This window comes from Varroa jacobsoni, unplaced genomic scaffold (assembly GCF_002532875.2).
Source record: "Varroa jacobsoni isolate VJ856 unplaced genomic scaffold, vjacob_1.0 scaffold_957, whole genome shotgun sequence".
Lineage (NCBI taxonomy): Eukaryota > Metazoa > Arthropoda > Arachnida > Mesostigmata > Varroidae > Varroa > Varroa jacobsoni.
Window position 1 is genome coordinate 18,868 of NW_019213859.1, and position 14,616 is coordinate 33,483.

A 14,616-nucleotide genomic window follows, 5' to 3' on the forward strand; every position below is an offset into this window, starting at 1 on the left:
GTTTGCGTAAAGTAAAAAATGACGAAATTGCAACTTAACCCTGGTCACGGCACCGTGTTATCAGCATGAACGCAGCCATAGGCGCGCCAGCCCAAGACAGGTCACCGTCTTTGTTGGTACTGAAACCAGCATCCTCCTTACCTGTTTACAGTGCTAACGTCACGGCTAACATAAGCCGTTCGATGCTCCAACCGGCGTTGTTGTTAAAGAATGGGGCGTGGAATCCGTGTTTTATTACGTGCGACTATTGCCGATGACTGCTGTTATCGTTGACTCCGTAGCCCCTGCTGTGTTTTTTCCCCTTCCCGTTTTTGCTCTCCAGCGGAGCGGCAACTACTGCCAAATGAAGCGCCGTAGCTGCGTCGAGGCGTAGATGCCGATGAGCGAAACAGTTTGTTGAATTTTGCTGTTTTTTGCCTCTCGACCGCCGCTGTCGTTGTTATTACTGCTGTCGCTTTTGCCAAAGCGGTCAGTCCGATCCATCTGATCGAGCAGGACGCCGAGGTCTGGAAAGGCCGGCGGCATCTCCATCAACATGATCATATTGTTATTATATTATACCGCTTGCGATGAAAGTGATGATGGCGGCGGCGGCGGTGGTGGTAATCATCATGGTGACGATTTATGCGTGTTCTCGTTGCACGTCTAACGTGAGGACTGGAGCGAGTGTCAACATGGAGGCAAAGGCTAGCGCCACAAAACGCTACAACAAATAGTCACAGTAACATCATCATCATCATCAGCGGCAGCAGCAGCAGCAACCGTAACGATAACAACGACCTTTGCGCCGCGCCATCAAAATCGCGCGCTGCTTGTGCTTCGTTGTTGTTGAAACTTTCAGCTTGACTCGTTGGTCTGACGGCGTGTACCGGTTGATTGTCACGAGTGCAACGCAACGGTCGCCGATTTTTCCAGCTCTCGGAACTGGAGCCGTCATCGTCATCGTCCATAGTGTTGATACAGCAACTGCCGTTCAGCCGGCTGCAGTTGCTAGTTACGGTGTAACCGCCATGTTGTTGTTGCTGTTTGTTGTGCTTGTCGTTGTTCCTGTTGTTTTTGATATTGTTATCGTTGTGAGGCGGCGAGGCGAGCAGTAGCTGCGATCGCTGCAGCGCTTCGATCGGTCTGTCCGTTGCGTGGCCCATTTTTCCTCCGAAAAGCGTCTACAAACCCACAATATTGATCTTGCTGGAACACCAGGGAAATTCCTTGGCATGGCAAAAACGAGGGTATGGTGAGCCACGTGTAAAAGTCAGTAGTGGCAACGACAACAGCAGTCCTCTGAGGCGTAAGCACATGCTGGCGTAGTCGCGTCGGCATCTCTGTAGCCCGACCCGTAGACAGCTACCAGTTTCAGTAGTGTTATGTCGTGGCTGCGAACTGACACAAAAAATAAATAGTTAGAAGGATGAATGCAATGTACTTGATAGAGAACGTATTATAAAAATAGATATATAATAACCAATGTTGAAGATACCGACTAAAGCATAAGCAATATTTATTCTTCAGAACTTTGGGCAATTATCAGCTAGTAATGTTTAATTCAGTTATCTTGCATTGCTTTTTTGTGTTGTCGTAGGTTGTTCATAGAAGGTTCTGAATCGTTGGAGTCAAGCTCGAGTACAACATTTAGAGGAGTTCATTGCGACCCCGGCGTTCTAGTGACTGGGGTGCATAAAGCGGTTGTCTTACGCTTACGGTTGGTTTACTATATCAGTCTAGATCGGCAACACACAAAACAGCCATCTACTACTCACAACTATTGAAATCCCCGTAGAAAACGATAAAACTCGAAGCTTTTTTACCACACAACGGAATATTAAGCCGTTAATTAATAATCATCTAGGGAATTAAGAGAAAGATCACAATGCAAATGGCCACGCTGGTGGCATATTATTGTTATCATCATCTTAGATGTTATGCCGAGGCTGAAAGGGTGTACACCGTGCACGGCAGATCTTGTAAGAATACACTATATATAGAGCTGCCGTCAACATTGTTATTTCATACCAGTATACAGACATATGTATTAGCACACGGTCATGCAGTAGGTAGGTCACTCTGGCGACCGTCTAAGTCGATTCATAACATATTTGCTTATATGTACATGCGCGTATATATATATATATTTTATGCCCTGGCATATATACATACATCTGCCTCCTAGAATACCGTAGGTAGGCGTGGCCTTCGTCACTACGCGAATACATGTATCAGGCCAGGTTCTGTCTCGAAACTGTATCAAAGTAATGGCTGGGCAAATGGAAAGAGTCCAGACAGCAGCAGCCGGAACTCAAACCATTTAGTCAGTGCCAGACTCTTTAGCTAATCTGGGACTCGCAATCTATTTTGACTCGCCGGCGTACTTATTTAGATATTATTATTGTTTTATGTAAATAGATTAGTTCCGTAAGTAGTTTTCCTCCGACGTCGACGTTGCCGTTTGCATAGATCCACGTTGACTACAACCGACTGCGTGCGCCTACTGCTACAAGTGCCATTATTTACTATAGGGTCCATAAAAGGAAGCGCCTTTCGTGGACTATCGGCCGGCGTTTCTATTACTGGTGTTTGTGATCACGGCCACTATAGTTATAGGGATACAATCAACTTTGAGCATCAGGTATTATAGTTTAGCAACAGCTGTAGCTAGCTAATTAATACAACCAATGCAACGTGATACAGCCAAACGTAGCTGGTTCTCTCTTCTACCCAGTATCTACTGGTTAATAAGGCATCTATTTAGACAGAAACCTTAACGTATGAAAAACCCGGTGCAGGCTCGGACGGATAGGAAGAGTTGCGACCTCTCTCCTGCTGCTTCTGGACCATCCGCTAATAGAATGTAAATAGGACCATCTCAAGACTGATAGCGAAGTTGGCCAACGACGCCATGGCCATCACTCTGATTACTACCCGGGTTTGTCATGACATCATTCGTAGGTGTGTCCTTATTATGATTGTCCTCGCCGCTGCGATGACACCACATGTGCCAGCAGTAGCTGTTCCGTCCTGGTTTTTGATAGCCCGCATCAACTGCAAAGTGTCCATAGCGACAAAATGCCGTAACATTTGTTTAACGAAGAACAGTTGTATTGCCTCGTACTCAAAAGAGACTGACAGATTGATCGGTTTCTTTTTGTTAATTGTCGAGCTAAGTGAGGGCTACAATCAGTTATTGATTTTAAGTTGGCCGAGGAAAGAGAGACAAACGAAGACACAAGAGAATTAAAACCCCATCGCGCCTAACAACATTCCACTGTCTATAGAGGTATCACGCTTTGTGTAATAAGTGCATGTATTTATTTGTTTTTCGTTGAGATGTCGTTTGCTCATTGGCCATGGGCCAATCTGTCTTTTATTATCTAAAAAGTGACTAAAGCGTGTACGTGGGTTTTTGTTTCTTTACCCAATCACACCTGTCGCGTAGTATCTACGCATGTACATAAACGCATGGATTGGAAAAAGCGACAGAATGTAATCAGCAAAAAGCGAATATCTGTTCTTATAGCGAAGTATTTTACACACTGGCCTCGATGGTTCATTGCAAAACGTATTGTTGTTTCTTTTCGATACGACGAGAAATTGAGTTAAGCTCAAAGATAGGCAGGCAGACCTGATCACTGTGAACGACTGACAGCCAACTCGTGCGCGAAACAAGTTTAAACCATGCGAATTAATCATGCATTTAGAAAGTGCAATCCGTAGTGGTTTTTGCTAAACGAACATAGAATACTGTAAGAATATGGAATATTCTACCAAGTCCACTCCAAAACACTTTTAGCCTAAATCGGTTTTGCGCCAGTGATTGCCTTTCTCACCTTGAATGCCCGATTCGTCATACCCAGAAAGAAATATCTAATTAATCTGATGTATTATACACTCTGTTGATGAATGATAATCATTGCTATGGTGCCACCATCTGCTAACACAAAGCTGAATAAATTACTGCTCGATGTACGTTTCTGCATCGTTACTGTTTTTTTCTACTATGGAAGACGCGTACCGCTTTGAAATCGCTGAAAATAACGTGTAATTTGTTATGATACAATGCATGCGATACAAATACGATACGAGACACAAAAACTTACCATCACCCAGCGTTGGTAACCATCGACGAGACGCGAGAAGTCGATCCGAGCTATTCACAATCGAGCCCTTATAAACATCAATAAGAAGACGGTCTGCTATATTTGCTCGCGATTGCGAAAATTTTGTGGAAAATATGACGTGTGAACGTACAGGTACGCCGACGAGGAGCTGCCAGCGGAATCCAATCATAACTTAACTCTCAACTTAGAGTTTATATATGCTATCGACCCTTCCTGGTCGTGTTGAATATGGCAGACATTGGTTTCTAGTCAACCCACCAAAGCGGTCATTATAAACCACTGTCTCGATAACCAACGTTTGTGGTTCCATTAACACAGCATTCAGTCCACATTAAATCTTTCTTAAAAAAAAAAACAGAAATCTTCCGATAGAAGCCAATGTAGACAATGGTCGCCGGATCACCGCAGCCGATTCGCGGAACTCATCTATAACACGGCGGAATTACAGACCTTAGTAGCTAACGGCTACGGGAAATAGCAACAAGCACGACATTTCGTTGGAGCGCAGACGACGTTGTTATCTACGGGCGCAATATTAATGTTAACTCTCAGCTCAACTATCGGAAAGTGCTATACCTATCGATTTGTATAAAGTGTAATAAACTTTTTCTGTTATCTTATCAGCCATCATGACACGCGTCCTTTCACCGCAAGCTAGTGCCCCTGTAACGTGACGTGGCGTTTCTGCTGTAATGGTGTGTAGCTTCAAGAAGATATAGGCAGGTGCACTGTGGGGGGATTCGTGGCACTGCCATAATGTAAAGGGGTGGAGTTTAGCCGCGATCGTAGGTCGTTGGAATATAGATATATGCCGTAGCTGTTGGGGGCACTTAGGCAACTTGATGTAATTGATTACAGCGTAGTCGCTGTTGGATTGATTCGTGCTGGGATCGCTGCGCCAGGAACAGACGACGTGGTTGTTCCCTGCTCTGCGGTTCTTGAGAAATACTTTTGATCATTGCGAACCGGCCAGTTAATTGACAGACAAGTCATTAGACAAAAATCATTTTTATTCTAGGTACAGCTTGGCGCCTGTTTCATTTTTCATTGTTTTCAGGAACACAACAAGTTCTCCGTTGGTTCGGTTATTGAAGGACGTACGTACAAAAAACATGGCTGTACAAAAATCGGTTGTATTCAATAGAAATTTCTCATCTAGAACATTGCATGATTCTGTCATCTCTCGCATCTATCATACATACCATTCTATGCAGACGCAATGACAACGAGTCATTACGAAATACATCGGTAAGGTCATCCTATTTCATCCATTTTAAATGCAGTGCGTTCGGACGGCCTACTTCTATTAAAGTTGACTCTCGATACGAACCTAAGGTCGTATAAAACCCAAACAGGTCGCACGGGAACCGAACGTTAAGCGAAATCAAAATTTTCGTTTTATTATTGGCATGGTGTTTATGTTGAAAGAATCGTTCCAGTCGTCTGATTTGAAAATGTCTATTGGGAAGCAGATGGGTCCGTTCATCCGAGAGCAAAATCTAATATGTTCCACCTGATCAAATGTAAACCGCCTTTACGCAACCGGTGACTTGTTGTTAGTGGCGATGTTAGGTGTTTTTTTTCGATCGCAGTATTGATCTAATATTAGCCATCCTATCCCGTATTGCTGTTAGCACAGGGGGTATAACTTTAACTCAATATGCGCTAATGTCATAGTGTTTGACGACCGTCAGCATCGTGTCGGATCCGCTTCGTATAATTGAAAGTTTATATAGATATATGAAACGAAGATTCTAGCGGACGTTTCCTTGCCGTTAAAATGCAACTAGCGGCCTGTCGATGAATTGAGCTTTCGACCAATTTCACTCAACTGGGTGAGGAAAAGGGTAAGGAAAGCTAAATAAAACTGGACGCTGTTGTCGTTGCTCCTCGCGGGCACACTACAAACATTCGACAGAAATCCGTGCATCTAGTTAGTATACAAACAATTCCATAATATATTATACGCAAAAGATTATTGTCATATGGTCATTTCCGAGATCTTTTAGCGCTCGCCTGACGGGAGACCGGATTAAACTAATTCATGCGCTATAGAGTCTCTCCCTTTTCACATGACATAACTGTTTGCCCACCAGCAGACGAGGCCGGTGGGTCGAGGCGTGTCCTACGGAAAGAGAAAATATAAACCAGGCCGACGTCCTTCGCAGGCCATGGCTGTCATCGGCCTATTAACCAGCTGCGTGCTCTGTTGTCAACCAGCGCACAGGATATGATAATAATCATAATGGTATGGGACATGCTAGGGTAAGCGTTTGTCTCGTTGTATCGACTGGCGTTAGCGGGTCGACCTTAAACAACGACTCGACGTTCATCATAGAGACAAGCGTATCCGTTGCAGGTCTATAGTCAATTGCGATATTCTCGATAAACAGTTTGCATGATCGCTTTTTTTCTTATACATCCATGTGTTGTTATCACTCTACTGACAATTATCCACACAAAAATGGTATATGCTTTAGAATAGGTTGATGGTGTTTCGATACTCGAATTACTAAGGCCGTCGTTGTCCATTTTTTGGAGCCTAACTTTAGCACTGTTAGATTAAGCATTTTTCTTGCTCGCAGTTAAATTGCCAATTAGCCATTAACATCTTTCCTCCAGTTTCTTTCAGTTTTCCTCATATGAACCGCGTCCATGAACGCTTCGTTTAAGGATTTCACCAACCAAGAACAACAGCCTAAATCGGCTAGAGTCTCGCCATTGTACCGAACCAATTTGCTGCTCTGTCTCTCGGCCAACTATATCTATGCATTCCCCTACCGTATCTAGTGTGATACCCAAATAGTAATTCTATAAAAGAAGAGAGAGAACATCCATGAGCTGTGGAAGCTGTTCTATTAATTTGCGATATCTTTCAAAAGCTGATTCAACCCCTCCACGACAGGTCTCGATACTGCGTTTCAGTATTGCCTCAAAGACCAGTTTGGGTCGGAGGAAGTCAACGGGAGCAACTGGAAGAAACCGAACAAAAAAGCAGATTGTCCATATTCATTCTTTATTTTTCCTATTGCACTAGATAATCAATGTGCGTCTACAGCCAGATTCGAACCTGAACTACCTACATCGGCCTTCGATTACCACACAAACAGATGATCACTACCCCAATGCCAGGATTCAGAGCTTCACACTTTGCTCGAGATGATCATCAAATTAGCCAATTACTTCGTTCATACATGAAAAGTGTTAGACTCCCCCATTCTCACGACCCTAAGCACTTAAAAACGCACCCATCATAAAGTTTTGTATAATGTATCTACACAACAAGGTTGTAACGATCGATTACATACAAGGCCACGATGTATTTTGTCTACCGAGTGCTGTGGGAAAAGCTGTTGTTCTCGCGGCTACTGTTACCCAGCGTCCTGTCATAGCTATTGCCATACTACCGTTATAAGTACGTAATAATAAAGCTGTGCCTGTAGCACTATCCGCCGGGGTCTACGCCATTGTAAGTCGATCAAACAGCCTTTTGATGATGTTGTTGTTTATATGTATTGTGCAGACTCTGCTATCGGTAAGTAACAGCCGTTATTTGTAGTGTTTTCATAGATACAGCCAAATTATTGTCTGAAACAGTGCCGGCGCCGCAGTCCCGTTGGCCCAACGTTATTTGGCCGATTTGATCGGCATTCACTGTCATCTTTGACTCGAATCTGCATAGCTACATACGTCCTGTGGCCAGCGGTGCTGCGGAAGCCAACTGGCCTCGCCGTGGCGTTTTTACGCTGATGCACTATATATTTATGTCGGTAAGTTTTTTTTTGTCAGCTTGTGCATCCGGCTTATATGGGTTCCGTCTCTAAACGGTTGTCCGCTGGATATAAGAAATTATGCGCAATCGGATAAATAAAAACAGAACCGACACACAGGCAACTACTTCATGTGTCTGATACAAAACATTCGTATGAAATAATCATTACTTGAGCATTCCGTAGATGTCTGTCTGTCTGGAATAAAGCTGGCTACTCGAGCTATTCGGCACGATTTTTTTTCGCTTCACGAAGGCCACGAGACTTCTATCAGCGTGTCATTTGTACTTATACCCTTTTAGCACCCCTGAATGTCTCATCCAATGACTCGTCCCACAGCTGCTTTCTGAAATCAACAACAATAAAAAGGGTTAGGGGGTCGTGCAATTAGTACAGCAAAAGCACCGTAATTAACTGCTTCCACACAGGGCAGTAAACACGACGCGACATTGTTTAACATTGTTTGTTACCTGCTCTAATCCTAGTATGTGCAGTTAATAACAGGATGAAGGCGTTTCTGGTTCAGAGTAATTAGCCTCTATCGTTAGGAGGAGAGTAGATACTGGGGTTTCGGTCCTAGGCTAGCCGTTCGCTGATCGGTGACCCCTTTTTCATACAACAAAATCAAGCGAGGGCAAATCGAGTGTCTAGAAGTTTCATAGCTTGTGCCCCGCTACGAGTTATCAAAGCTCTAGCTACTGGATTTGCACTCGCCGTGTTCAACCAACTGAACGTCAGCTATTGCCATCGATCGGTTGTATAACCGCAGCTACCTAATACTTATTAAAGCTCTTTGTAGAATGTCCGTTCTTAACGGTGTGCCGCTATCCGCTTAGTTCACGCTGGCGTATGGCAGCGGTCTCAGCACGAAACTCCGCTATTTCTGTCAGTCCTGCTGCTACTGTCGATAGCAATGCTAATTGGTGAGGTTGCGCAATGTCTGACCTTGTTTCAATGTATGCTCTTATTATAGCTTGTACAATAGATCGGAAAATGATCGAGCTATTTTTAATGTATCAAAGTGGGCAGCATTTAATGGGTTGCCTACCGCCGCCGTTGGGCATGTGCGAGGCATGACGGCACCCTTCGCCTTACTGAATGATCACAATCGGGAAGAACGGGGAAGACTCTATTTTCAATCGGTTGTTTCGTACCATAGCGCTAGTAGCGGTTCAGTTAGTGGATTTATGACATCTTACAGCATTTTAATATGTTTTGTTTTGCTAAGTGAAAGCTGATCGATGTGAATGTCCATTGTCTCGTTGCTATTGAGTGTTAATGATTCGAGTTTGGTACATTGTACAGCTCTGTACAGTTACCATCTGATGGAATAAATAAATGAGATCTTCGTTGAGACTGAGCCATGGCGGACACGATGTGATCGAATCTCGTAAACGATTCAACTGTTTCGCTATTAATTAATTTCACGTTATATTTAGTAAGAGATTGGCAAGGTGAAAAAGTTTTGCTTTGTTTCTACTATTTATTGTTTATTTACAGTTGGCTAAAAGCTTCGATCGAATCGAAAATTCAACGCTCTGCCATTAGTATGCTTTGTCACCAGAACTGAAGTTTTAAACCACCAAAGCAGAACCGCTACCATATTAATGAACGGCAACATTCAAGTTCTCACATCAGTAACCGTTTGACACTCAGAATCGATCCTGAATAAACCAAGACCAATCCATTATGGCTTGATCCTTTGTTCGGTGGGCAGATATTACATTCATCCGACGTCGGGGGTTGCGCCGTTGACGGTAGACAAAGGCGATTCTAAACAGGCACAAGGTAACAACAGCGATATTAGCGCCGAACACCCATAAAGATATAATATAGATATGTACGTATGCGTATCTGTTACAGACCCAGACAACTTGGCAGTCATTTTTCTAGTACTATTAGACTTTAATTACTGTCTATTGGCGACTGGAAATATCGCCAGCTATAACGCAATTTTACCACTGCAATGACCTTTCTATACATCAACTACAGAATACGTGAACGATTAGCAGCGATCTTACTGGCTTAACTGGCGCACGCATCCCCCAGGCGAGGGGGTACCGGTGGTCTTGTTGATCACAAAGGGATGCTCTGCCCTCGTGACACGCTGTCGGATCAACGACCACGCCAGCTGCCGTACTTCTCGGCTATGGGCCAGTCTAGACAATAACAACAAAGCACGTAAACCGCCAGCTCTAAACAGCCGTTACGACGAACCGCTACTCTCCGTCGCTACGTCTGTTATATAGTGGCATCGTGGCGTAGTTACTCGTTAAATATAGACACACTGCATGTCAAGCAGAAACCTCTTGACGTTGCGTTAACTAGCGTTCGGAAGGCGTTACGCGAAGCGTAAACGTTCCATGTTGTTCCCACCGTTGGATGAGTCAACATCGTAATCAGTTATGCTAGCGGAAGCGACTCAAGAGCTTCTACTTGAGTCGTATTTCAGATCGCTGCTGCTGCCATGCTGGTCCGATTGTGCTCTATTCGGACGGGACTGTTCGCTGGCGAATCGCGTTTGCTACGTTTGCGTACTACTGTTCCTGCTGCAACAGGAACGAATCGGTTATCGCCTTCGCGGTGTCGCAACTGGCTAGTTATTGTCCAGGTTGACAAATGCGTCTGCTGCCGCCGTCGTCTTCGATGTTGTAGAACGGTGATGACTTTGTTTCCTACTTCGTTGAAACAAGCCAAATACAACAAAGCTAATATAGGCAACGAGCTCGGCATGCTGCCGCTTCACAGTAACGCGTCGCCAATATGCGTCATATTGAAAAAAAGTGATATTAGGTGCAAGGACGTTAACATTAGCAGCAGCAAATGATATCAACACACAAAGTATCCTATTGGCTACAAATGAAGGAGGCTTCGATAGCGGGGTCGTTAAGTGAATAGGCAGAGCAGACCAGTCGAGCGATCGCCGATGATGGTGGTGACGGCGTCGTGTTATGTTAGATCGCCAACTGTCCCTATCTTTTTCGCTAACGACTGGCAGTCCTTTATGTTGTTTATTACTTTGTATGTGTTATACGTACAATCCACAATAAACGGCCATAAAATATATGCGCGAATCACATATGATAGTCATTATATTCTTTATCTACTTTTGAGCGTTTGTGGCAGTTTATAGGACACAGATCACAGCTGATCTGAATCGCAGTATAGGGAAAGTGGGTAACGAAGACGGCGTTACTTGTGTTCGATAGACACTACTGTTTTCAATTGGCCGGAAACTTACGGCAACAACAGCAACGACAGGTAGTAGCAGTAACGCCAATCACAGTGGCAAGAATAACGGCAACAGTAACGATAAGAAGTGCTATTTTTAAGTGCGTACGGGATGCACACAGTGGTGTAACACTTCGGGCCGACGTCAAGCAACGGGTCGACAAATAGACCAGTTGGCGTTCACAGTTTCGTATTAAGCGTCGCTCGAGCCTTCACGATGACACGTTGCGCAAATGAACGAGTTGTGCGTATACAATAGTCATATAACGAATATTAGTAATTCTAACAGCGACGGCAACATATTCATTATAAAATTCTTTATCAGCTACCGTTGTTGATTGGCGATTCAAGGCCATGTATATGCACCGGACGGATTGGTTCATTAAAAGTGGTCCGCTTCTTTTTCGAGCTGGGTTATCCGCTGCCGTAGTAGGGTAAAAGCTGTTGTTTATTCTACCATACTAGCGTGTCATAGTTGAATACTGTGAACACGCCGTCCCACTGTAGTAGGCTTGTTTTCTATTTTTATGTTCAAAATATGCGTCGCCCTTGGCCTTGTACCAGCAACAGCAGCTGGCGCAGATATTCTCGTTTCCGCTTTTCACTCGTATTAGAAAAAAATACGGCCCTAAGGCCCGTTCACAAAGTCTGAGATCTTTTACTAGTAAAGAAAATGATAAAATGCTCATATATCTGTTTACTGGGATTTATGTACATTCTTAGCTCCTTTATATTTGTGTGTTTATCCACGCACCCCACATGGGAGGCGCGCCGTTGTGAACGTAGAAGCAGGCCATTGTAACGGAAACAGTTGCGTCCTACGGCAGGTTATGACCTTGAAACGTATGACGTACTCGGGCCATGAGTCGTTACTTGTTTTATGCAAATACGAATTTAGATCGATTAAGCAAAGGCGAATTAGGAACGAAGCAGTGGTGAGAAAATCGAATCTTCGACAGAGAGCACTGGAAAATCATAGTGGAACAATCCACAAGTTGGTGGCACAATCAAGTCGTGAGCTTGGAATCAAGCGTCCGTCGCGTTTTAGGACGTTATAAATGAAAAGTTACATTCGAAAAATGGTACGCACAGTCAATGAAGATGATCGGGACTGACGGAAACAATTTTTCCAACGACGCTTGGAAAATGTGGATAGAAGGCACAGCTTTCAAGAAGATTATCTAAAGATACTTTCAAACTAAATGGCACTATCAATTGACGTAACTATACGTAATGGACTACTGTGACTCTGCATGTTAAGCAAAAGCACCATGTAAATGTAAGTTTCGGTGCGGCGGGGCATTTCAAACAAAGTATTAAATAAAACATTGTTTTTGATAGTATAGTGATTGGTGCCAATCATTTAAGTTTGCTGCAGTAATCTATTTTAGCACGGCAGGACTTTAGTGGAGATAACGAATTTTATTGCTATCAGCATGGAGCGCCTGTGTTGTTGTTAGATACAAGCTTACATTGATGCGAATTTTTTTAATAGATCGGTTGGACAAACAGGTTCCATAAAATACCCTGCCGTTTCCCTAGATTTGTTACCCATAAACTTATAGAGTTTCTCTTAGAAAACAGATAACATAGAAAGATTCCAACGCATAAGAGTTCGTCACAACACAATTTAAATGTTTGTAGAAAGTTGGAAATAAATAGCCATAAACCAAAACGGCGATCATTTTGAAAATCTGCGCTCATAATATAAATTACCGATTCTATACAGGTTCTTTTATATTTCAAATATTAATTCAATGTAAATTTAAGCTACTATTATTCAAACCGTGTCTACATTTTTCGAGACATATATATATATATATAATTACATGCATAATGATAGATTATCATTTATTTATTTTTTTTAGTTAGTTCCATTGCTGTAAAGCGTAACTTTTTAGAAGTTTTTTTTTACTTAAGTATTTTCCACTGTATTATGCATTTACATATATCGATGCTTTTGATGATTTTAAGAAAAATAGAACGTCTGCAGTTTAGGTGACTTTACAAGGTGTAATGAGATCGCTATGACGGTGAGCGTTATCTTGGGAGCTCCATTTGGTCACAATTTTCATTAAATGAAGGTGTTTCGCATGCTCATTATCGAAGTTAACTTTAGTACTCGCCAATACCTCGCCAATATTAGCCCTTTCTCAGCTCAACTGGGTCCTTATTGATACTCGTAGAGGCGCTTGCCGGATTAGCATGAGAAGCTTTGAGAAGAGCGGAAGAGTCTGACAAGGGTATACGAATGGCATCTTTGTGAGATACTTCCCCGTATAACAGAATAAGGAAGACAGATACAGTTATTTATAATCAGTCAGAATAAAAAGAACATTTAATTCGATTAACGGATCCACTAGGTCCCTGCCTTTATGTTACCACTCCGAAAAGAATTCGCCCTGTAGTAAAGGCAAGAGCTGTCGCTGCACATTTACGTTGGCATGACTGCTAACGAAGGCTGATAATGGTAAATAACTATGTTACAACAACATGGCGACAATAATGGCTATAGATCCGACGACAGAAAACGTGTCCAAAACATTTTAATTAGGCCACCGACCGGCAAGCTGACCAATCAACAGTAGGAAGGACGTTACCATCAACATGACGACAACTATCATGACGACATCAAAATATTATATACTTATAGTCGGTTGCTGTCGTTTATCATTTTAACGGCATTTTTTTGGCCCTCTTTTGCTATTTTTTTTTTTCTTTATGTCTCTAAGTCGTCGTTTTTTTTGTCCGCGAGTTAATTTGCAACAGGCAGGTACGTTTGTAACGTCCGATAGGTCAATATGCAAATAAAATTGTTTACAACGATCAGTGAAGTCGCACTAATACATAGTACATAGCATTGTAATATATGGTAGCGCGGAGTAAACCAGATTAGGTCCACCAGAAAATGTCGTTCATGTCTTGACCGATACCCACTTCATCGGCGCCAGCCACAACAACAACGACCGCAACACCAATAATACCTGCAATCTACGTTTCTATGCAGGACAATTATGATATCACGCCTCTATTACGGATTTATGCATCTAGAAACGGACATAACAGAGAGGGTCGTAGATAGGTCAGCGCAAGTCGCCAACTCGCTCTCATCAACGTTTCAATAGGCAATTTATATATCTTATATGTCTTTCCTCATGTCTTTTATTTGTTTGCAAAATTTTCAGGCACAATCATTGTTGCTGTTAAGAGAATACGTGGTATTTTTGTTTGGGTACGAGTAGAAGCCAGGCATTGCCATATATCGTAGTCACACCTAGTGTAACGTAACAGTCACACTCAATTATCGAAGTAAGTGTGTTGAATTTCTCATTCAGTCCTACATTTGTCTATTGTATGTAGAATTCAACCTGAAACATGTAACAGCAACGACGGCCGCAGGGGGTCAATATAGGCAGTTTTATTTATAGACCGCTAAGCGCGTACTATGTCTCGCAAGATTAATTAGCTAATAGCACAAACGGGCTTGATTTGCCCCCGCAAAG

At 42.9% G+C, this 14,616-nt stretch overlaps 2 long non-coding RNA genes across 8 annotated transcripts in view; one reads left to right on the forward strand and one right to left on the reverse strand.

Annotated features, from left to right (window-relative positions):
• Positions 1 to 14,616, forward strand: part of LOC111265328 (uncharacterized) — a 56,338-nt gene that overhangs the window by 18,162 nt on the left and 23,560 nt on the right. For 3 of the 5 annotated variants that reach the window (XR_002683382.2, XR_002683383.2, XR_015313015.1), the window contains exon 4: positions 14,299 to 14,422. The exons of the other annotated variants lie outside the window; for them this stretch is intronic. This is a non-coding gene — a long non-coding RNA (uncharacterized LOC111265328). The remainder of the gene's footprint in view (positions 1 to 14,298; positions 14,423 to 14,616) is intronic. 5 annotated transcript variants of the gene reach the window in all.
• LOC147752829 (uncharacterized) lies at positions 6,612 to 12,650 on the reverse strand. 3 transcript variants are annotated; one of them, XR_015313014.1, is made up of 4 exons: positions 9,904 to 12,650; positions 9,516 to 9,655; positions 8,054 to 8,228; positions 6,612 to 7,084 (listed from the first exon to the last, which is right to left on the reverse strand). It is a non-coding gene; the product is annotated as an uncharacterized LOC147752829 (long non-coding RNA). The 3 variants fall into 3 exon arrangements; XR_015313013.1 differs by having other exon boundaries at positions 6,612 to 8,228; positions 9,525 to 9,655; XR_015313012.1 differs by having other exon boundaries at positions 6,612 to 8,228.